Genomic DNA, 24,597 nt, shown 5'->3' with positions numbered 1-24,597 from the left:
TGAGGTCTTGATCTGTTGACTTGGGCTTGACTTCCACTGATGGGCCTTTAGACTTTTTATCTTAATGTCTTATAAATCAATAAACTCAACATTGAACAAACACATTAGTGTGAATAAATCAAAGCATTTAAATTTAATGTGTTAGAATATATTTTTTTATCATTTACTTAAATAATTTTGTCAAATCAAAATCATGTGGAAAGGTGTTTCAATAAACTCCCCCATTTTGATGTTGGCAAAAATATTCAGTGAAGAACTCAGTGTTGAGCTCCCCCATGATAGTTGACCTTATGTTACTCAAGATACTCCCCCGTAAGGGTTGAGCTACTGACTTAGTTTTACTTTAAACATTTCAAGGTTTAATCAAGTAAGTCTAAGGTCAGTTTTCAGAAATAGGTCAGCTCATGGAACATATTCTTTTTAACTCAGTTTATGCGGAAGATTTAGATATCAGAGAGCACTGAGTATATCTTTGTTCAATGTGTTTAAGAAGACATATAAAAGAGGTCAACTTATAGATCAACACAGCATACAATCATAGAGCAATGTAGACAATTAACACAGTTGATTTAATGAAGATGTGTTAGAGTTTATCACAAAACATAGGTAAGCATCACATAAGATTGGTCAATTTTGAAAAGGTAGATGCATGCATAGTTTTGTATTCAGGGTCATCACAACAAAATACATAAGGGAAAGACTACAAGTTTAACTAAACTAAATCTAGCAATCCTAGTCAAGCTATTTTTTCTTGTAGTTAATTTGGACATCATGCTCTTTAGCTTTTCCTTTTCCCTTGAATTTCTGCTGACTTCCTGATGCTTCCCCTGATTGTTGAGTTCTTTGAGCTTGTTCTTTCTCCCCCATTTTGCCACCATCGGGAGGAGGAGGAATGAAGGTGTCGTCAATGGCAGCACGAGTTAAGCGGCCAGAGAATGCCTTAAGCCTGCGCGTGCTTTCATTGATGCCATCAAAAACAGGAACACCCTCATCCAAGACAGAACATGGAATCCTGATAGCCGAGGCATTGAGTATACTCAGGATGCATGCTTGAGACTTTCCAACCCAGGTTATACTGTCAGTCAGCATGGCAAAGGCTTGATGAAACATCTTTAGCAAAGCTGAGTCAAAATACTGACGTTGAGCATTTGAGTGGAGCACATGGTTGAAAGTGACTCGAGAGTACTTCAGAATTTCATTCGTCATGAGTTGGTCAGATTCCATCTCTTCCTTACTCAAGTTGAGTAGACGGACAGCCTCACTAATTTGCTCAATGGAGCATTGGGAGGAGGAAGAGAGTTGCTCATTTGTTCTGGCTTGCTCAGTGTGAAGCTGGTTGAAGAGTTGATGAACTTCAGGAGAAGTTGCATACATTGTGTTCGCAGCTGACATATGATGAAGTTGACCCTGTAGAGAGTTCATGTGATTGACCATTGTTAGCTGGAGTTCGGCCAGCTTTGTTATTGATTCATGTCTGGGCTGTTGAGACTGAAGTGAAGTCATGACACTCAGAAGATCTTTAAGACCTTTGATTTCTGTGAGGAGCTGAGTGACAGACGAAAGCTGAGTTGGCTCAACAGGAACTGACCCAGCGGCATCGGTAGTTGTTTGATGGAGGTCCTGGAGTAGAGCTTGAGCTGAGTCAATGATTCTTCGACCAGACTCAGAGGCATTCAAATAAGAGTAGGATCCATCATTATTTGGCTCAGTTGCCGGAGTACGAGTAGAACCGGATTGTGGAGGTGTTTGGTTCTGCTCAATATTAGAAGTGCCAGCATGATCAGCGGCTGGTCTTGAGTTTAGATTTCCAGTAGGAGCTGATTGGACGATATTCTGCACTTGTGTTTGTGGAAGAGGATGATCGGCAGAAATATCTACTTGCTCAGAGTCAGACTGAAGCTGACTGGTTTGAGGAGGTTGAAGAATTTCAGCACTGACCTGAGCAGGTATTTCCTTAGCTGGCTCAACATGTTGAGGAGCAGGAACTTCAAGCACTTGCTCGGGATCATCTTGGCTTAGGGGAGCAGTTGAGTCGGCATATTCCTTAGGATTAGAAACAGAGGCTTGCTTTTCCTGTTGCTCTGGTGGAGACTCAATGGGATTTGAGAAGAACTTAAATTGCATATCTGATAGGTGAGTGATCTGATCCCGCAGAGGTGAGTCACTCATAAGGTCAATGACAGGGGATCTGTGTGCCTTCTTCTTAAGTCTCCTTAATTTCTTAGTCTTTTGAGGAGAGGGGTCAGCAGGAATGGACTCAATAGAGTCAGTGGGTGAAGTTGCCCCTTGATCAGTGTGTTCCTTTGCTGTTGGCTCAGCTTCTTCTTCTTCAACCTACTCAGTGTAGGTTGTTTCATGTTGTTCAACATCTGATGGCTCATGTTGCTCATCATCCACTATTTCCTCATTATCAAACTGACCATCCAGTTCATCTTCATCTTGGTCAGTAGGGTTGTTCTCATGAACAATGCCCTGACTTCTCGCAAAATGAGAGTCTTCAGAGATAACAACTCCAAGAGGGGCTACGTCAATAGGACTTAACCCAGAAGAGATTTTCTTCTTCTTCCTTAGGGGTGATTCAGGAGTGTCCTTCCTTTTGTCTTCCTCAGGCTCAGCTTGCCTTTTGAGGTTCTCTGTAGACTTAGATCAGTCCTGACCTTGTTGAACTTGAGGCTTTGTTCCCCTGGATATAAACCGAACCTTCTTCGGTGGAGAGACAGCGTCTCTAGAGGGGCTTTGAACAGCTTTCCTCTTTCTGTCCTTTGGGTTAGCTTGAGCTCTCGTTTCCTTCTTTCCTTTTCGGGTCACCATCCTCTTTGTATCCTGAACAGCGGCCCCTTTTCCTTTCTTAGGGATAATCGGTTGGTGGTAGACCAAGCCGAACAATGCAGCTGCAGTAATTTCTGTTCCCCAGGTGTGGATTTCCTCAACCAAACTCACCTTGTGATTTTTGAGGATTCTGGTAATAATGGAGTCTAACCTAAGGGTTACAGTGCTCCGTTGAAAACCACCGATAATAAAGACTGGCATATTAATCGGCTGGTAGTTCAGCATGTGATAAATGAAGCATTGTTCGAAGTTCGTTGCTGAGCTGGTGCAGTTGATCTTAGGGAAGAGGAAGTTGGTCAGTATGTAGTGGGCCATCTTCTGATTCTGACCCATGGAAGTGCTGGATATCTCTCCTACGTGATTAGCGGGTTTGCAGAACTCAACGGGATACTCAATTTTGTCTTGGTCACCTGATTTGCGAAGTTTTACTCCTTCATTTTTCAGCTTGAGCAGTGAGGCAACGTAAGCAGGGTTGATGAAGATATCCTTCCCTCGAACCTTGGTGACCATGTAGTCCCGGTTATCATCAACGGCTCTTAGGTTAGCTTAGAATTCCTTCACTAACTCAGGATAGGTAGCTTCTCGAACTGAGAACAGCTCGGTCCAGCCGTTCTTTGAGATCCACTCACAGAAGGGTTGCTCAGCTTCCACAAATCCCTTCGCAAACCAGCAGGAGTGGTCAACCTTATACCCACTTACACTCTCGTAGACTAGAGAGTAGGTGCGTTCCACGGGTTTCTTTGCCTTGTCCTGCTTTTGCTTCCCTTTCGAGGAGGTGGCTTGGTCAGCCTTGGTTTTCTTCCTCGGTGTAGTGACCTTTGAGTGGTCACGCTGACTAGTTTCTTGAGACTTGGTGGGAGTCTCACTATGTTCCTGCTGAGCAGGAGATTGAGGGTTTTCATCGGAGCGGTTATCATCGTTGTAACAGCCTCCGGAGAGATTTTGAGAATCCGACATGATTTTCAGAGAAATTTGAGAAGTTTTGGGAATTTTAGAGAGAAGAGGATTTGAATACCAGAAATTTCTAAGCGTAAAGAGGTAAGAGTGGGAAATCGTCCACTATTTATAGAGATGTCGAGTTGATCTGAAGCGTTGAGGTGGCCGTTTGACCTCGAGATACTCAATCGACAAAGATTCTGGAATTTATGACATATTAGGCGCATGTATATTCTAATTATTGCGCTTACGTCATCCTAGGTGGCTTATTTAATTCGCGTGTTTTGCATTAAATTTTACAACGGATCTTTACTCAGTGTTAAGGATTTCAAACGTTTAATGTACTGAGTAGTTAGTTCTACGCAAGGAATAATTCGTGTGTTTAATCACTCAGTTTGTATATCTACTCAGCATGTGATAGATATTGATTTAGCATAAATCACTCAGCATGGTAATCAACTCAGCATGCATATATCTGATGTTATACTTGGAATTTACTGAAGAGGATTAAACATACCAATGGCTTCTCTAAGTATGTTGAATTGCTCACGTGCCAGTGGCTTTGTGAAGATATCAGCAAGCTGCTCATCCGTTGGGACATAGGTCAGCTTGATCTCTCCCTTGAGTACATGATCTCTGATGAAGTGATGTCTTATGCTGACGTGCTTCATCCTGCTGTGCTGGATTGGGTTCTTTGATAGGTCAATGGAACTCTTGTTGTCACATTTGACTTCAATTGTTTTAGTCTGAACGCCATAATCTTCTAGTTGTTGCTTAATCCATAGGACTTGAGCAACACAGCTTCCAGCAGCATTGTACTCAGTGTAGATACCAATTTTTGTCCGGACCAATTTTTAAGTTTTTAATAAACTCTGCTCAGAATTCGAACAATTCATGAATTATCCGGAATATATGGTATTATCTCAAAAATAATTTATTGTGGGAAAATTGTGCTGTTAAAACTAATTTGTCGTATTTTCAGTATAAATCGGTAAAAATATCGAATTATATTCAAAATGCGACTTAATAGAATTAAGGTATAATTTTGACCTATTATGAATTTTATTCGAGATATATTCATCATATTTTGAATAAAATTGAATTTGCTTGAATTCGAGTTATAATTTATTAATTAAAGTTTAGATGTCAATCAATCGAATCAACATTTCAATGCGTATTTATTTTGTCGTAAATTATATTTAGAAATGTCTATAGTCTGAATTGCGAATTATGATGTAACATCGTATATTAAAGTTAAAGTTAATATTGACTTTGGTTACGATTTATATTATAATTAAACGTTTAGAATATAGTTGATTTCTAAATAACGAATTATGACAAATTGAAAAGTCAATAAATTAACGACAGTTGAACTTTTCCCTAAAATGTTAGTCGTCGTCATAGTCCAGATTGTGTCTTTATTAAATAAGTCGGTAATTGTTATATTTTTCTTTTTAGATTAGTCGAGTTCAAATTATTTTGTTGTAAAATTTCACGGTCACAAGTTATTGTAACTCGAGTCGTGTTTATTAGTTATTCAACTCGTCTCGTGCTGATTAGGTTAATTACATTAAATAAAAATGGAGATAATAGTAAAAAAAAAAAAAAATTGAGCTTTTATTAATAAAAGTGATAATATACAAGTACAATCGAATTTTGGTACAAATGTTTGATTTCTAATTACATCGTTCGCAGGAAGCAAAAAATAAATAAACAAAAATAAAGCGGGATAAATGTAGCGGACCCGGAGGCCCGCCTTATGATGTCGGGGTCTTTGTACCCCACTTTTGAATACCGAGGCAACCTGGCGCCCCCGAAAGGCAGGGTCAAAGCCCACATTCGATCCAGGAGCGCCTATTCGCTCTTAGAATGTCGTCCCCCGAGGCAACCGAATATCCGAGGCAACCAAAATTCATCCGAGGCAACCGAAATTCATCCGAGGCAACCAAAATCCGTCCGAGGCAACTAAATTCACACGGGGCAATCAAGAATCGTCAGATTTAACCCGGGGCTACCAAATTAAACCGCGGTAAATCAAACAAAAATTAAACCGGAGCGGCGACAATCAAACAGGGACCCAGAATTCAAATAGGCGATTCAATTCGGAACTAATGCCGTCAATTCCCAACAAGCTTACCGACTCGGATCGAATACAGCGTCCGTCCGCAAAAATCACAATTACAGGGACCAATTGGCATTTTTACCAAAAAAATCAATAATTCAACAAGATGATCTCATCCAGCAGGCATCCAGAAACTTCAAAATGCAGAGAAAATGGGCAAGTAGATTGACGAAACAACCCTCAAGGGTACAGAAGGAAATAAAGAAAAATGATGAGCAATAATTCAAGCAAATTTCTTACTATAAATAGAGAGAGCTTCATCACTGTAATAGGAAGAAGAGAAGGAAAAAACACTGTAATAGGGGGGAATTTGGTAAAAAATTCATCACTGTAATAGAGAGTTTGCTCACTGTAAGAGAGGGTATGTTACTGTGATTCAGAAAAAGGGACGAAGCTTTCTCAAAGCTTCCCCAAAGGAGAAGGGTTTTTTCTCCCAAACAATTGTAACAATCCAGAAATTAAATCAAGGTTATCCAAGCATCTCTTTTTCTTTCTTCTGCAACATCAATCTATCACATATTTTCATTTTCATTTTTGAGCATAGAATAAAGCATCGGACATCATAAACTTTCATTATGTAACTTTGAGACTCCATTTCAATGTAAAGAAGGAACATCAAATACCCTCCAGGACCTATAGAGGCCCTGGTTGCATTTAGGAAACCCATTTAAGAGTCTCAAAGGGCCATCTTCAACATAGAAATCAAACCTAGGCAAGTAGAATAGGGACTAGAATGGGGGGAGGAAATCACGAAACTGAACCCACACAGCCAAACACCAAACAAAATGTCTCAAGCCAAATTATTCACAGCAAACAAACCATCACCAACTAAACCCAAATAGCATCACAAATCCAAGAAACACAACATAGAACCGTAAGAACCCGAGAAGAACCGAAGTTGAGGAAGAGAGAGAGGGGTCACAAACCTCATTAGTTTACCTTTGCATGTAAGGCTCTGACCGATTAGAACCCCCTCAGGAGTTCGAACTCGTCATCGGAGGTTCGGACGGCCGCCGTTCTTCAAATCGACCGAGAGAACTCATAGGGTCTGTGATGAACGAGGAACCGTGAGAGATGGTTAGGAGAGATCAGAGGCGAGGGAATAAGAGCGAAACCGACGGAAAGGTGGCCGGAACCCCAAGAGAGCCGAGGAAGAAATCGATTAGGGGAGATGAAGGGTACCGTTTCAGTTTCGGGGAGAGGAAGGAAAGAAAAGAAATTGGGGGCGGATGAAATGGGTTCTACCCTAAAGGATGAAAATATAAATAGGCTAATTACTTTTATAAGCCTCTAATGTTGATCAATCTTGTTTTAATCCCTGTTAATCCCAATTCGTTTCAATTAAATCCCCCTGAATTTACCATTTTACCCCATTCGTTTTATGTCTTTCAATTAGATCCTTCCATATTTCAGTTGAGCCACAATTGCCTAGATTTGAGTTCGGCTAAGTCCCTACAAGTTACATATTACTACCCATGTTTTAATTAATTAGCAAACTTAACCCTGTTTCGTTTTAACTCGTCAATTGAACCCCTCTGTGTTCCGATTAGGTCCCTAATGATTTTAAGTAAAGTTCAATCAAGTCCCTATTGTCAACATATTACCTCCATTGTTCATTAATTTGTGAATCCAAACCTCATTTATATCCTATCTCCATTTTACTTTTTATGTACATGTTTTTTTTAGTTACAAATTGTTTGTTTATCATTACATGTTATTAATATTATCATGACGTATGTATGCAATATAACGGCTCAGTTCATAAAGAATAAAATTTAATTATCATATTACCTCCAATGAGGCTAGTCATGTAATCAATATCTAAAATTAGCCAAAATATTGAGGACTGTATTGATATTTATAATTACTGATTTATGTGCACAATTTTAACTAGCTCATTACTGTTTAGATTTTTTTTAAATATACCCGTTCATGTATATCAATGCGTTGAAATTCATTTTTCGACATACATGTTATGTATCCCGACTAAATCGGGTGTTAATAAATGTATCGCGTATATGTGATATACACAATTCGAAATCAAAACAGATTTGTTTTCAAACAACATCTTGAAATATAATAAACCAAAATTAATTCAGAATGACGTGAAAACATCATTCGAATTCATAACTAAATTAATTCGGATTGGTGTGAAAACGTCATTCGAATTCATAACTAAATTAATTCGAATCGGTGTGAAAACGTCATTCGAATTAAACCAGATTAATTCAAATCGATGTGAAAACGTCATTTGAATATTAAATTAACTCGAATGATGTGAAAACGTCAGTCGAATCCATAACTAAATTAATTCGAATTGATATGAAAATGTCATTCGAATTCATAAACTAAAGATAATTCTAATCGACGTGAAAACGTTATCAGAATTCAATACTAAATCTGATAATCCCAAAATCTACAAGTGTCTGGGTTATACGGATAATTCAAGGCAAAACAAATAATAAACGCGTAATATCACAATAGTACCGATGCGTCGGACGGGGTAGGGTGAGATCACATCTATTCCCTACACGTAACCGGAAAAACAAACCCTAAATCTCTCCAGAGGCCATCCTTACCCAAACCTGAACCATACAGAGTCAATCCAAACAGACAGGGCGACCAATCACGCCCGCATACACGTGTTTCCAAGTGATGATTGGTGGCGACTCGAAACTCAAAATACGAGAAAGGCGGATCGAGCCGGCCACGCACCCCGACCTGCGAAAGACCGGAAGCCATGGTGCGACACTCAGCTTCAGTGGTTGACAGGGCTACTGATGCCTGCTTCTTACTGAACCAGGACACAAGACAGCTTCCAAGGAAGTGACATCCTCCTGAGGTGCTTTTTCGTTCAAGTTTGTCTCGTCCATAGTCAGCGTCAGTGTATCCAATAAGTGTGAAATCATGAGTATTGGGATACCATAAACCTGCATTCACTGAGCCTTACAAGTATCTAAGGATTCTTTTTACAGCTATGTAATGAGATTCCTTAGGGTTAGATTGATATCTAGCACAATAACATACTGAGAACTGAATGTCTAGCCTACTAGCAGTTAAGTAGAGTACAGAGCCAATCATACCTCGGTACAATCTGCTGTCTACTGACTTACCATTTTCGTCAGCGCAGAGGACAGTGTCAGTGCCCATAGGGGTAGATATTGACTTGCAGTTCTCAAGTTCATACTTCTTCAATATCTCCTTAGCATACTTAGTTTGACTGATGAAGATGCCATTTTTCCCTTGTTTGATTTGAAGTCCAAGGAAGAAGTTGAGTTCTCCCATCATTGACATTTCAAACTCAGTCTGCATCTGCTTACTAAATTCCTTGCAAATGGACTTATTAGTGGCACCAAAAATAATGTCATCAACATATATCTGAGCCAGTAGGGTATCTTTACCCTTCCTCTTAATGAATAAGGTTGTATCAGATTTACCTCTGACATAATTTCTAGTCAGCAGGAAACTGGTCAGCCTCTCATACCAAGCACGTGGTGATTGCTTGAGACCATACAGAGCCTTTTTGAGTTTATAAACGTGGTTTGGGAACTTGGGATCCTCAAACCCTGGAGGCTGATTAACATAGACTTCCTCGTTTATAACTCCATTAAGGAATGCACTCTTAACATCCATTTGAAATAATTTAAAGTTCATATAACTTGCATACGCACATAAAATTCTTATAGCCTCTAGCCTTGCCACTGGGGCAAAGGTCTCACCGTAGTCAATACCTTCTTGCTGACTGTAGCCCTGAGCTACAAGTCTTGCTTTGTTCCTGACCACGTTCCCTTGTTCATCCAGCTTGTTGCGGAAGACCCATCTTGTTCCTATGGTCTTCTGGCTTCTTGGTTTTGGCACTAAGTCCCATACTTCATTTCTTCTGAACTGATCAAGTTCTTCTTGCATTGCATTCATCCAGAACTCATCGTACTCAGCTTCAGCGAAGTTCTTTGGTTCCTGAACTGAGACGAATGCTACGTTGCTGAGGTATCTCCTGAGTTGATTTATTGTCATCAGGGTGTTTTCAGCAGCATCAAGAATGGCACTTTCTGAGTGTCCTCTTGGTATTCTGATCTCTTTTGGAAGAGTGATGTCTTGAGCTAGTTGTGTTTCAACAATCTCTGCAGGTATAGATTGGTCAGTGAAAACAATTTGAGTTTCGCTTTTACCTTTGGTCAGCCCTTGAGGTAGTGACTCTGTGGTTGTTTCTTGGTCAGCGGGTGCTGAGTATGGATCATCCTCAGTCAGCTGCTTATCTTTTCCTGCAGGGTTAGTTTCATCGAACTCAACGTGTACTGACTCTTCTAGGACCTGAGTTCGTTTATTGAAAACTCTATATGCTTTACTGTTTGTTGAGTAGCCTAAAAAGATAGCTTCATCAGCTTTTGAATCAAACTTAGCAAGGCTGTCTTTGGTATTTAGAATAAAACATTTACAACCAAAGGCACGAAAGTATCCAATGTTGGGCTTTCGTCCTTTCCAAAGTTCGTAGGGAGTCTTCTTTAATATGGGTCTGACTAGAGCCCTATTAAGTATGTAGCACGTTGTGTTGACAGCTTCTCCCCAAAAGTACTTTGGAAGCCTATGCTCACTCAGCATTGTCCTGGCTATTTCAACCAAGGTTCTGTTTTTCCTTTCAACAACCCCATTCTGTTGAGGCGTTCTAGGAGCAGAAAAATTATGGTCAATGTCGTTGGCTTCACATAATTCAACAAACTGTTGGTTTTTGAATTCTCCACCATTATCACTTCGGATGTGAGCTAACTTAAGGTCTTTATCATTTTCAAGTTTTCTTACTAAAGTTGAAAACGTCTCAAAGGTGTCATCCTTGCTACTCAGCAAGATGATCCAAGTGTACCGAGAAAAGTCATCTAAAATGACCAAGGAAAATCTTCTACCACCCAAGCTCAGCGGCTGGACTGGACCGAAGAGATCCAAGTGTAGCAACTCTAATGGACGCTTAGTTGAGACAATGTTTTTACTATGAAAAGATTGTTTGGTTTGTTTTCCAGCTTGACAAGCGTTGCATAATTGATCTTTTTCGAACTTAAGTTCTGGCAGTTCCTCAACTAATTGCTTTCTTGCTAATTTGGCCAGGAGGTCCATGCTTACATGACCAAGTCTCCTGTTCCATAGCCAGGAATTTTCTTCCTTTGACACTAAGCATACAGTTTTTGAAAATTTCTTTTCTAAATTCAGCATAAAGACATTATCAATACGAGTGGCAGTTAAAATCAACTCATTTGTTTTACCCTCGAATATTTTACATCCAGTGTCATCAAATATAACTTTTCTCCCATTGTCACATAGTTGAGCTACGCTGAGTAAGTTATATTTGAGTCCGCTGACTAGGGAGACTGACTCAATAGTAGGATTACCACCAACGGTTCCTGACCCTACTATCTTACCCTTTTTGTTGTCTCCGAAACTTATGCTTCCACCTCATTTACGCACAAATGTGATGAACTGAGTTTCATCACCAGTCATATACCTCGAGCATGCGCTGTCAATGTACCACATCTTTGACTTCTCAACACACCTCAGGCTTACCTGCAATATAGCTAGTTATCTTTAGGTACCTAAGTCTTTTTGGGTCCTTGTTTGTTAGGCTCAGCATGTAAAGCATCATATTTAATCTTATGACGACACACTTGGACATTGTGATCATTTTTCCCACAGAAGTCACAGCTGACCTTCCGTTTAGGATATCTCACTGACTGGTCAGCACCCCAGTGCTGAGCATGCCAGCACATCTTTGTGGTGTGTCCTTTCTTCCCACAGAAGTCACACTGGACATTCCGCTGAGGATTCCATCTCTGCTTACTAGTACTTCAGTACTGAGTGTTCAGAGGAATATTTCTTTTATTTGGAACCTTGAGTTGGTTCTGAATAGATGTGACGTCCTTTTTCAGTTTCCTAGAATCTGATTGGACCTCAGAGACAAACTTTTGCATAATTTCTACGTTGCTATGCAAAGTTGAGTTGTCTTGGAGAAGATATCGAAGGTCACTCAGTTTGACCTCTTCAATCTCATCACATTGCCTGCTGAGTGCTCTAATGTTGTCCTCCAATGTGACTCTAGCAAGTGTACTAGATATAAGTAATAAAGTGATAAGTCAAGTGCCGTCTCCAAAGGGATTGAGATCCAAAATTATATGAGAAAATCGTTGCTGAATAGTGTGTGTGTGTGTAAAGGTATCTTCTTAGTGGGGTTGATTGTATGAGTCTGATCAGTTAAGATAAAAGAGTGCTAAAGCTATAAAAGATATGACAAATAGATGACAGTTTAAAGGATAGAACAGGCTAGGCACTGCCGAACAGGTTGTGCAAAGTTATACAACACTCCAACGAATTAGTGACAATACCAATGAAGTCAAAGTATCAGCTTTAATGCCCACTTAAGTCAACTTTCGTGTGTTCTTAAGTTCCTAAGATTTACTAGAACCAATTAGCGTCCTAAAGGAACTTTCTTTCTTGCATTAAGATCAAAGCTGCATTTCTGTTAAGAAAACCTTTGACACAACCATCTAACATGTCTGCGTCGATGTTGCGAGATTGATAGAGAAATCAGTGAAGATGCAAGTAGTGTCCTAACATTCATCTATCACATGCATAAATGCCGAAGCACAGAAATATAAACCCTCATCAACACATCATTGGAAAAATACTACAAATTCATTGAAAGAGTTATAAGACTTACATCACCGGCCCGGACTGGCCGTGCCTATTCAAAATGGATTACTCACTCATATCAAGCAGTGAGTAATCAAAAGTTCTTTTTGCATTCAGAAACTCCATTGGAGCTCTCTTCTATCGCCCCTAACAGTGACTTTTCTATTCTAAAACAAAATTCTGATGATGCCCCGTCTTTCCTTTGCTACCTCTATTTAAAGGAGAAAGACTGGGGCCAAAATTGGTACCCGAGAGTACCCTTTCAAAAGTAATACAGAAATAAGTCAACACTAACTACAACTAAACAAAATAGAAATGATTATGGATCCTTTTGACCCTTGAACACTCAAGGGTCGAAACTTCTTGTCGTCATGTTACTTTAGGTAATGCCATCGAAACACTTTTCCACCTGCTGCCTCTGCCATGCCCACCTCTGTTCTGTCGATGTCCGTCATCAGAATACCCGGCGTTTGACCGTTGGATCATAGAAAGGTTCTACTCCTCTTTGGCAGTTGCGAAACAAGCTGTTTCCAGCAAGTTTGGCTTTAATTTTTGCTTATCTGCAAAAAAAAACATTAATCAGCCCTTTATTCTTGCAATATAACATAAAAACACCCCAATTCTCGTATGAATATTATGTTAAACTTAGTCAATTTCATGCCTAACAAATACCCCCAAATTGAATCTTTGCTTTTCCTCAAGCAACTAATTGTAAGAAAGAATAATTCAACAGAAGAAGAGTTAGGAATGAAATTTTACAGAGAAAGATATTGAGAACAGAAATTGTTTTGTTCAGCGAGGTAGTTAACAGATGCGTGCTATGATTTCATTGAAAAGTTAAAGCCTGTTTTAAACTGTGTGCCTTTAATCGAGAAATTCCTTAAAGCTTAAAATTAGACTTCTACTTTCACAAGGAGCAACTAACTCGTCAGACATGCTTCACTAGGGACTGGAATAATTCACTCACTCTCGTATGGCATTTATTTACCATAGGGAAAAGAATGCAATTTCACTCCTTAGCTCAGTCACCACACCCTTAGGGTGTTAGTTTGCCTTTTGGTCCTGAATCTATGGGTCAAAATTCTTCCAAACATAGTCCAAAGGACTTGACAAAGGTTGTAATGTTAGGCTCAGGTTCTGGTTTGACAGTGAGAGGCTATTTAAGTGTATAAATTCTGTCTTTATGCAAATTATTTAACCTACTCAGCTTTCAACATCTTATCATTTCTTTCCTTACCCGACCCACACAGCCTGATAACAAACTACCCTTTCTATTCATATCAATCATTAAAGATCTTTCCAACCAAACACATAATTCCCAGGTTCCTTTCTATCTTATCTTTAGCATTATCTGCTCAATTGCCTTTGTTTTCCTGATTTGTGTGTCTTTAAAAACACATGATTTCAAATTAAGCAGTTGGTTTTGAAGCACAAGACAGAATTTAGGTTATTTAGGAATATCAGTGAAAGAAATGGGTTTCTTTGCGTAGTTTTCAGAAAGAACAGGTTATGGCTCAAGTTGGTTATCCTAAAATGTGAGTGCAAAGCACATATGGCTTTTTGTGTACTGGAAAGGGAATCTAGTTGCCTTTTTCTTCCTATGATTGTCAAAAGGAATCTCCATTTCAACAGGGCAAACCAAGGCAAATTCTCCCTAAAGATAGTGAGTGCTGGCCCACTCAGAAAAAATTCAATGCATAATTTAGATGCATTTGCAGGCTCGAGTTCTCACTATTTTTGGGGAAATGCAATTAGGCAAGGGTTACTAATTGTGAAAGAAGATTTAAACATTTCGAAATTTTCGAAACTTCCAGACTCGGGGAGACAAAATTCAAACAACTAAAACTAGACAGATCCATCATAAAACGCACAGTCTGTACAGTGATTCCCGTGAACACAAAACAATCGAATAGAGAATGAATAAACAAGGAGATGAGAAAGCGAAGAAAATATTTAATAAACAAGGAGACTAGACAGCAACGAAAAGATTACAAAGGATATTTACATCAAAGATTCTCAAGGGGATATTTGCTATACACCAAATCAATTAAATTAACAACCTGAATAAACATTTATCATGTTATGCCTGCATATATTGTGATGTGTAACTCCCCACCCCCAAATTAAAACGGAACATTGTCCTTAATGTTATCAAGATGGTAGCAAATTATAGATAATAAAAGCATAACAATATAGGCAGAGAGCACAACTTGATAGAGTAAAGGTGTTAGATGTTACCAAATGCTAGGACAGAAACAAAGGTGACAGATCAGGCGGGCTGGGAAAGAGAGGAGTTAACCTCTCTATCCGCAGTGGCAGGAATGCCCTCCCCTTTCGAGGAAGCATCAGCATTAGCATTAGCATTAGCAGGTGTTTCAGGTGTTTGTCTTACCGGACTCTTGACGGAAAAACCGGATGGACTCTCCTTGCCATGCTCCTCAATACAGATGGTTTTGAGCATGTCTATTGATCCCTGTTGTGACTCATACTTTTGCTCAAGTGCAAATATCATTTCTCGGTTGGCTTGGTTTTGAGCAAACATGGCGTTGAACTTGTTAAGGATGTCCTCGCTCGAAAGCTTTGCACATTTCTTATAGAAATCCAGATCCTTTGGCCGCTCAACTTGTTCGGAATCCGATGATACCGACACAGTTGGTTCACTTTTCCTCTTCCGGCTTTCAACTTTCCTTGATGCAACAAAGTCCGACATCCAAACCCACTTTCCATTCACCATCTTACCAAACAACATTTTCTGCAGACTCCGGAGATCAATTTGGTCTGGGTGGTTCACAATAGAGAGCCGAGAGTGGTCCTCAGGCTTAAAAACTCCGATAGATTCAGCAATTCTAGTGACAATGCTCCCGCAGCAGATGAGCGAAGAGTTCTTCTTATAAAAAGCGATGATGTACTCCCCAAACCAGTAACCTAAATTCATTCTTGGCCCGATTGCCATACTCCACAAAGTTGTAAGGTTTGCATGCGGCATAGTGGCTTGATTTTCTCGAGCAAAGATTGTGCCAGACACCAGCTTGTGCAAGTAACGAACAACATAATCATTAATATTTGACGCATTGGAAACGCTCCCGTCATAATGTTGCTGACCTGAAATAGAATTCCAAAAGGCAGTAGGGTCAAAGACATCAGGGGTCTTGGTGAATGCTTCCTTGTAGCTCTCGGACTCCAGGTCATCATCGTCCGCAGCGCCTAACATTTGGTTAAACAAGTTGAGCGAAGGCCTCTGAGTGTGACCCATGAGCCTGAAACTGAACTTCCCTTCTTCTTCAGGATCAGTGATCTCAGCATCGTGCTTGAAAGTAGCCAGGAACTCTAACGTCAGTTCTTTGTATGCCGGCTCCTTCATCTCAAAGAAGCAGCCGAAATGGCCTGCCTCCATGAGCGTGCGCACGCGTTCGTCAAGCTTTAGCCGCTTCAGGGTGTCCCAACAAACTGTTGTTATAGGCCCGAATTCAAGTTTAGCCAGATCTTCGTAGTACGCTTGCACTGTTGCATCTTTGATTTGAGAAAGTTTCTTCACTAGCTTTTCATCCGAAACGAAAGCGACCGTTGTAGACACCGAGTCGGAGGACCTATGACGAAAACCTGAAAATAAGACGGTGGAAGCGATTGATTCCGGAAGTTTCAAAAAAATAATAATAAAATAAATAAGTTACGGTGGGTCGCTGTTGTTGATTGGATGGCTCGCGAATGCTTAGCGGCATGGTGCGAGTACTTAGCGGCGGCCGGCACGCGTTCGACGACAGTCGGACACCCGCTCGACGATTCAAAGCGCGCGCTCGACGCCCGTCGGACGCACGCATCCAACCAGGAATAGCACGCGCTTGACGTCCGAGCAATGCACGAGCTTGGCAGCGCGAGGCGCGCGCTCGTTGGCCACGGGGCGTGTGCGCCCGGCAGCGCGGAACACACGTTCGGCGGTCACGACGCGTGGACGCCCGACGGCGCGGAACGTGAGCTCGACGGTCGTAGGGGGCGTGCACGCCTGGCGGCGCGAGATGCGTCCCGGCGGCCGTTGGGCGAGCGCCCAACCGCGTCGGGCGGACGCCCAACGGCAGTTGGGCGCGCACGCCCAACCTCGCGTTGGGCGACCGCCCAACAATTGTTGGGCGGCCGCCCAACAATGTTGGGCGGTAGCCCAACGCAAGGTTGGGCGGCCGCCCAACATGCTTTGGGCGGCCGCCCAACCCCCTTGGGCGACGCCCGATTTTACTCGGGCGTCGCCCATTTGTCCGGGGACCCGTTTGCCTATAAAAGGCACGGATCCCCATGCATTTGGGAGGAGGGATTCTTTTTTGGAGCTTTCTCACTCTAAACATTTTTAGAGAGAGAAAGTCAATTTTTTGGTGAAAATATTTTTTTTCCTAAAAAAATCCAAATTTTTCCAAAGTTAAATTTTTACTAAAAAACACAAAAAAACGGAAAATCACGACTCGTGGAATCAATCGGCTTCAACTGTTGTTTGACGAGGTGCCGCGGCCTAATCTCCCGGGCGGACCGGGGGGTGGACAACCTCATGGCGACATAAGCGGTGATTGGCGCCGAAAGCAACCAATCGCGGAATCAAGCTGCTCGGCAGGACCGGAGCTCGGAGATATGGAAGAGTCGCCACCCACGAATGGGAAAATGAACACCGATCCCTTGCGGGAGACCGGTGTGGGTTCGGGAAACTTAGGTACGAGCCGAGAAGGCTAGCTCCTTTCCGGAGAAAGGCTAGTAGGCACCCCGACATCGCCCGGTTATGAACCACCGGCCTCCTACTCAGCATGTTAGGCGATAACGGACTAATCGTATACTTCTTTAAGTTTAAAATTCATTTGAAACTCTTTTCTTTCTCTTTTTGGAAACCATTTTGAGCATATGATATTGAAAAACCACATCAGTAAAGAATCACCCATTTATGTTTATACATACACAGAGAGGGGGAAGAAAGAAGTGATTTATTTACAACCGTATTTAAATGTTATGTTGTGTGTCTATTCTACATTAACTTATTTCCCCAAAACGATGTTTATTACATGGTTCGCACCTTAATCGCCGTTGGAACGATTTAGGTGCGTTTTAAAACCCCGTTTGATGAAGCTTACCCGAATCGCCGTTGGAACGACTCGAGTAATTGAAAACGTTAAAGTAAAAGCCTTTTAATAAGAAAACGTGGTTAAACATACAAGTCAATTTTATTTTGTACAAATTCATTAAGAAAGCGATTCAAAATCTCCATTATTAACAAAGAAAACGATTTTGATTACAATGTTGGCTTAATCCGTCGTTGGAACGGACTAAGGTTTTAAAACGTAGTGTTTTGAAGACGATTTGAAATATCAACCAAAATGACTCTATTTTTGTGACTTATTTTCCCCACTTATTTAATGGACTCTCTAACTATTATAATTACATCAATAAACACACTTAGGCCCAAAAATTAATTTTTCCAAATGAAGCCCATTTGAAACATGGACTTATAAATGACCAAAAGAAATAAAGAAAATAATATAGATATATACTTATACATTTTAGCCCAAAAGACATAAAATAAGAGTAAAAGAAAATATACTACCTAATACATATATAAGAAAGAATAATGAAAATAATATATTTATACTTTAAACATAAGAAAATAGTGAATGAAATTCATAAATAAGAAAATAGCATTTATCACTCAAAATAATTTTATTTAACCATAATTAAGATAATCCAAAAATACCCCAAAACTATATATATACGTGACTAATATAATCCTAATGTCAAAAAGACTATATGTTCATCCCCCAACATCTACTAATTATCTTCCAAAATGCCCAAGTAAATAACGTTTAAAATATAATTTAATGTAATTTAAATGAATAATAATAAAAAAGAAAGTAATATGAACATATATAAAAAATTAGAATAAAAATGGAATACCAATCTCCTAAAATAATTATATATGTTAAAGTTTTAAAACAATTTGAAAAGAATATATTACATAAGGTAAATTCTATGGCTACTTTGTTGGGAAATAAAGTAATTCTACTTTGTTTTAGTATCCAATAGTAATTGGACATGTGTCAATAAAAATAAGATTAATTAAAATTAATAAAAAGGTAACCTGATATAGCAGGTCATATTTAATTATAGAAAATTTAAAGATTATTAATTACAAGGTAAATATGAGTCCCTATATTTTAATCTAATCATTATTTAGTCATTATATGTTAATATTACACTATTTAGTTCTTAAATTTAGCTCAATTCAACAGTTTAGTCCCTTATAGAGGGATTATTCTATTCAATAATTTAAAAATTAAGTGACAAAACTGTTGATCAAAATAAAAAATAAGAACTAAACAATATATTATTAAAATACGAGAACTAAACAATATGTTAGATATTTAACGTAGGGACTGATAAAATAAAAGATTTACGTAAAATTCTATTTTCACAAATTTTTGAATTTTTTTCTCCTAAAATAAAAAGGTTATGTAAATTTAATCAACCCTTACGTAAATTATATCTAAAAATAAAATATTTACGTAAAGTTCAAAGGTTTTACGTAACACTATAATTTTCACATTGTTTGTGGATTTTACTCCTAAAGCAAAAGGGTTACGTAAATTTAGTCAAACCTTACGTAAATTATGTCTAAAAATAAAAGATTTACATAAAATTTATAAGTTTTACGTAAAACTCTATTTTCACAAGGTTTGTGAATTTTTTTTCTCCTAAACTAAAAAGGTAACCTAAATTTAGCCAAGCTATATGTAAATTATGTCTAATAATAAAATATTTACGTAAAGTTCAAAGGTTTTAAAAAAAAAACTCTAATTTTCATAAGGTTTGTGGATTTTTCTCTTAAAATAACAAGGTTACGTAAATTTAGTCAAACTTTACGTAAATTATGTCTAAAAATAAAAGATTTACGTAAAATTCATAGGTTTTACATAAAACTCTATTTTCACAAAGTTTTTGAATTTTTTTTTCTCCTAAAATAAAAAGGTTACGTAAATTTAGTCAAACTATATATAAATTATATCTAAAAAAAATATTTACGTAAAGTTCAAAGGTTTTACGTAAAACTCTAATTTTCACAATGTTTGTGGATTTTTCTCCAAAAGTAAGAGGGTTACGTAAATTTAGCCAAACCTTGCGTAAATTATGTCTAAAAATAAAAAATTTACGTAAAATTCATAGGTTTTACGTAAAACTCTATTTTTCACAAGGTTTGTGGATTTTTTGTCCTAAAATAACAAGGTTACGTAAATTTAGTCAAACCTTACGTAAATTGTGTCTAAAAATAAAAGATTTACGTAAAACTCTATTTTTACAAGATTTTTGAATTTTTTTTCTCCTAAAATAAAAAGGTTACACAAATATAGTCAAACTATACGTAAATTATATCTAAAAATAAAATATTTACGTAAATTTCAAAGGTTTTACGTAACACTCTAATTTTCACAATGTTTGTGGATGTTTCTTCTAAATTAAAAAGGGTTACGTAAATTTAATCAAACCTTACGTAAATTATGTCTAAAAAGAAAAGATTTGCGTAAAATTCATAGGTTTTACGTAAAACTCTATTTTCACAAGATTTTTGAATTTTTTTCTCCTAAAATAAAAAGGTTACATAAATTTAGTCAAATTATACGTAAATTATATTTAAAAATAAAATATTTACGTAAAGTTTAAAGGTTTTACGTAACTCTCTAATTTTCACAATATTTGTGGATTTTTCTCCTAAAGTAAAAAGAGTTACGTAAATTTAGTCAAACGTTACGTAAATTATGTTTAAAAATAAAAGATTTACGTAAAATTCATAGGTTTTACGTAAAACTCTATTTTCACAAGGTTTTTGAATTTTTTTCTCCTAAAATAAAAAGGTTACGTAAATTTAGTCAAACTATACGTAAATTATATCTAAAAATAAAATATTTACGTAAAGTTTAAAGGTTTTACGTAACACTCTAATTTTCACATTGTTCGTAGATTTTTGTCCTAAAGTACAAGGAGTTACGTAAAGTATCTATAAAAATAAAAGATTTGCGTAAAATTCATAGGTTTTACGTAAAACTCTATTTTCACAAGATTTTTGAATTTTTTTCTCCTAAAATAAAAAGGTTACGTAAATTTAGTCAAACTATACGTAAACTACATCTAAAAATAAAATATTTACGTAAAGTTTAAAGGTTTTATGTAACACTCTAATTTTCACAATGTTTGTGGATTTTTCTCCTAAAGTAAAAAGGGTTACGTAAATTTAGTCAAACCTTACCTAAATTATGTCTAAAAATAAAAGATTTGCGTAAAATTCATAGATTTTACGTAATACTCTATTTTCACAAAAATTTTGAATTTTTTCTCCTAAAATAAAAAGGTTACGTAAATTTAGTCAAACTAAACGTAAATTATATCTAAAAATAAAATATTTACATAAAGTTTAAAGGTTTTACGTAATACTCTAATTTTCATAATATTTGTGGATTTTTCTCCTAAAGTAAAAAGGGTTACGTAAATTTAGTCAAACCTTACGTAAATTATGTCTAAAATTAAATGATTTATGCAAAATTAATAGGTTTTACGTAAAACTCTATTTTAACAAGATTTTTGAATTTTTTTCTCCTAAAATAAAAAAGTTACGTAAATTTAGTCAGACTATACGTAAATTATATCTAAAAATAAAAGATTTACGTAAAGTTCAAAGCTTTTACGTAAAACTCTAATTTTCAAAAGGTTTGTGGATTTTGCTCCTAATGTAAAAGGGTTACGTAAATTTAGTCAAAACATACGTAAATTATGTCTACAAATAAAAGATTTTCGTAAAATTCATAGGTTTTACGTAAAACTCTATTTTCACAACGTTTGTGAAATTTTTTCTCCTAAAACAAAAAGGTTACGCAAATTTGGTCAAACTATACGTAAATTATATCTAAAAATAAAAGATTTATGTAAAGTTCAAAAGTTTTACGTAAAACTCTAATTGTCACAATGTTTGTAGATTTTTCTCCTAAAGTAAAAGAATTACGTAAATTTAGTCAAACCTTACGCAAATTATGTTTAAAAATAAAAGATTTACGTAAAATTCATAACTTTTACGTAAAACTCTATTTTCACAAAGTTTGTGAATTTTTTTCTCCTAAAATAAAAAGGTTACTTAAATTTAGTCAAACTATACGTAAATTATATCTAAAAATAAAAGATTTACGTAAAGTTCAAAGCTTTTACGTAAAACTCTAATTATCACAAGGTTTGTGGATTTTTTCTCCTAAAATAACAAGTTTATGTAAATTTAGTCAAACCTTACGTAAATTCTGTCTAAAAATAAAAGATTTACGTAAAATTTATAGGTTTTACGTAAAACTCTATTTTCACAACGTTTGTGAATTTTTTTCTCCTAAAATAAAAAGGTTACGTAAATTTAGTCAAACTATACGTAAATTATATCTAAAAATAAAGGATTTACGTAAAGTTCAAAGATTTTACGTAAAACTCTAATTTTCACAATGTTTGTAGAGATTTTTCTCCTAAAGTAAAAGGGTTACAAAAATTTAGTCAAACCTTACGTAAATTATGTCTAAAAATAAAAGATTTACGTAAAATTCATAGGTTTTACGTAAAACCCTATTTTCACAAGGTTTGTGAATTTTTTCTCCTAAAATAAAAAGGTTACATAAATTTAGTCAGACTATCGTAAATTATATCTAAAAATAAAATATTTACGTAAAGTTCAAAGGTTTTACATAAAACTCTAATTTTCACAATATTTTAGGATTTTTCTCCTAAAGTAAAAGGGTTACGTAAATTTTGTCAAACCTTACGTAAATTATGTCTAAAAATAAAAGATTTACGTAAAATTCATAGGTTTTACGTAAAACTCTATTTTCACAAGGTTTGTGAATTTTTTCTCCTAAAATAAAAAAGGTTACGTAAATTTAGTCAAACTATATGTAAATTATATCTAAAAATAAAAGATTTACATAAAGTTCAAAGGTTTTACGTAAAACTCTAATTTTCACAATGTTTGTGGATTTTTCTCCTAAAGTAAAAGGGTTACGTAAATTTAGTTAAACCTTACGTAAATTATAAATGAAAATAAAAGATTTACGTAAAATTCATAGGTTTTACGTAAAACTCTATTTTCAGAAGGTTTGTGAATTTTTTTCTCCTAAAATAAAAAGTTACGTAAATTTAGTCAAACTATACGTAAATTATATCTAAAAATAAAAGATTTACGTAAAGTTCAAAGGTTTTACGTAAAACTATAATTTTCACAATGTTTGTGGATTTTTCTCCTAAAGTGAAAGGGTTACGTAAATTTAGTCAAACCTTACGTAAATTATGTCTAAAAATAAAAGATCTACGTAAAATTCATAGGTTTTACGTAAAACTCTATTTCACAAGGTTTGTCAATTTTTTCTCCTAAAATAAAAAGGTTACGTAAATTTAGTCAAACTATACGTAAATTATATCTAAAAATAAAAGATTTACATAAAGTTCAAAGGTTTTACGTAAAACTCTAATTTTCACAATGTTTGTGGATTTTTCTCCTAAAGTAAAAGGGTTACGTAAATTTAGTTAAACCTTACGTAAATTATGAATGAAAATAAAAGATTTACGTAAAATTCATAGGTTTTATGTAAAACTCTATTTTCAGAAGGTTTGTGAATTTTTTTCTCCTAAAATAAAAAGTTACGTAAATTTAGTCAAACTATACGTAAATTATATCTAAAAATAAAAGATTTACGTAAAGTTCAAAGGTTTTACGTAAAACTATAATTTTCACAATGTTTGTGGATTTTTCTCCTAAAGTGAAAGGGTTACGTAAATTTAGTCAAACCTTACGTAAATTATGTCTAAAAATAAAAGATCTACGTAAAATTCATAGGTTTTACGTAAAACTCTATTTCACAAGGTTTGTCAATTTTTTCTCCTAAAATAAAAAGGTTACGTAAATTTAGTCAAACTATACGTAAATTATATCTAAAAATAAAAGATTTACCTAAAGTTCAAAGGTTTTACGTAAAACTCTAATTTTCACAATGTTTGTGGATTTTTCTCCTAAAGTAAAAGGGTTACGTAAATTTAGTCAAGCCTTACGTAAATTATGTCTAAAAATAAAAGATTTACGTAAAATTCATAGGTTTTACGTAAAACTCTATTTTCAGAAGGTTTGTGAATTTTTTTCTCCTAAAATAAAAAGGTTACGTAAATTTAGTCAGACTATACGTAAATTATATCTAAAAATAAAAGATTTACGTAAAGTTCAAAACTTTTACGTAAAACTCTAATTTTCACAAGGTTTGTGGATTTTTCTCCTAAGGTAAAAGGGTTACGTAAATTTAGTCAAACCTTACGTAAATTATGTCTAAAAATAAAAGATTTAAGTAAAATTCATAGGTTTTACATAAAACTCTATTTTCACAACGTTTGTGAAATTTTTTCTCCTAAAATAAAAAGGTTACGTAAATTTAGTCAAACTATACGTAAATTATATCTAAAAATAAAAGATTTATGTAAAGTTCAAAAGTTTTACGTAAAACTCTAATTGTCACAATGTTTGTGGATTTTTCTCCTAAGTAAAAGAATTACGTAAAAAGTCAAACCTTACGCAAATTATGTCTAAAAATAAAAGATTTACGTAAAATTCATAAGTTTTACGTAAAACTCTATTTTCACAAAGTTTGTGAATTTTTTTCTCCTAAAATAAAAAGGTTACATAAATTTAGTCAAACTATACGTAAATTATATCTAAAAATAAAAGATTTACGTAAAGTTCAAAGCTTTTACGTAAAACTCTAATTTTCACAAGGTTTTTGGATTTTTTCTTATACAGTAACAAGATTACGTAAATTTGGCTCCTAATGTTAAGGTAAAACTGCACAATTTTAGAAATTATGGCTAAAATTACTTTGATGTGTAAACATTGGGGGGGGGGGTATTTTAGCACCTTATCCCTATTAAAAATATACAAAGAAAAGAATTTATAGGATTGCCATTTATTTAAGGCATTTGGCTCCTAAACTAACGCTTCAAAGTCAATTAGAATCTTA

At 36.1% G+C, this 24,597-nt stretch overlaps 1 long non-coding RNA gene across 2 annotated transcripts; it reads right to left on the bottom strand.

The window, feature by feature from the left end:
• Positions 1-5,367: 5,367 nt before the first annotated feature.
• LOC136227506 (uncharacterized) lies at positions 5,368-7,203 on the bottom strand. Of its 2 annotated transcripts, none has more exons than XR_010688104.1 (2): positions 6,827-7,203; positions 5,368-6,021 (listed from the first exon to the last, which is right to left on the bottom strand). It is a non-coding gene; the product is annotated as an uncharacterized lncRNA (long non-coding RNA). The 2 variants fall into 2 exon arrangements; XR_010688105.1 differs by having other exon boundaries at positions 5,368-5,730.
• Between the last annotated feature and the right edge of the window lie 17,394 nt (positions 7,204-24,597).

Source organism: Euphorbia lathyris, chromosome 4 (genome assembly GCF_963576675.1).
Source record: "Euphorbia lathyris chromosome 4, ddEupLath1.1, whole genome shotgun sequence".
NCBI classification, from domain to species: domain Eukaryota; kingdom Viridiplantae; phylum Streptophyta; class Magnoliopsida; order Malpighiales; family Euphorbiaceae; genus Euphorbia; species Euphorbia lathyris.
The sequence above is the reverse complement of the archived record's forward strand: the minus strand, read 5'-3'. Positions and strand labels throughout refer to the sequence as shown.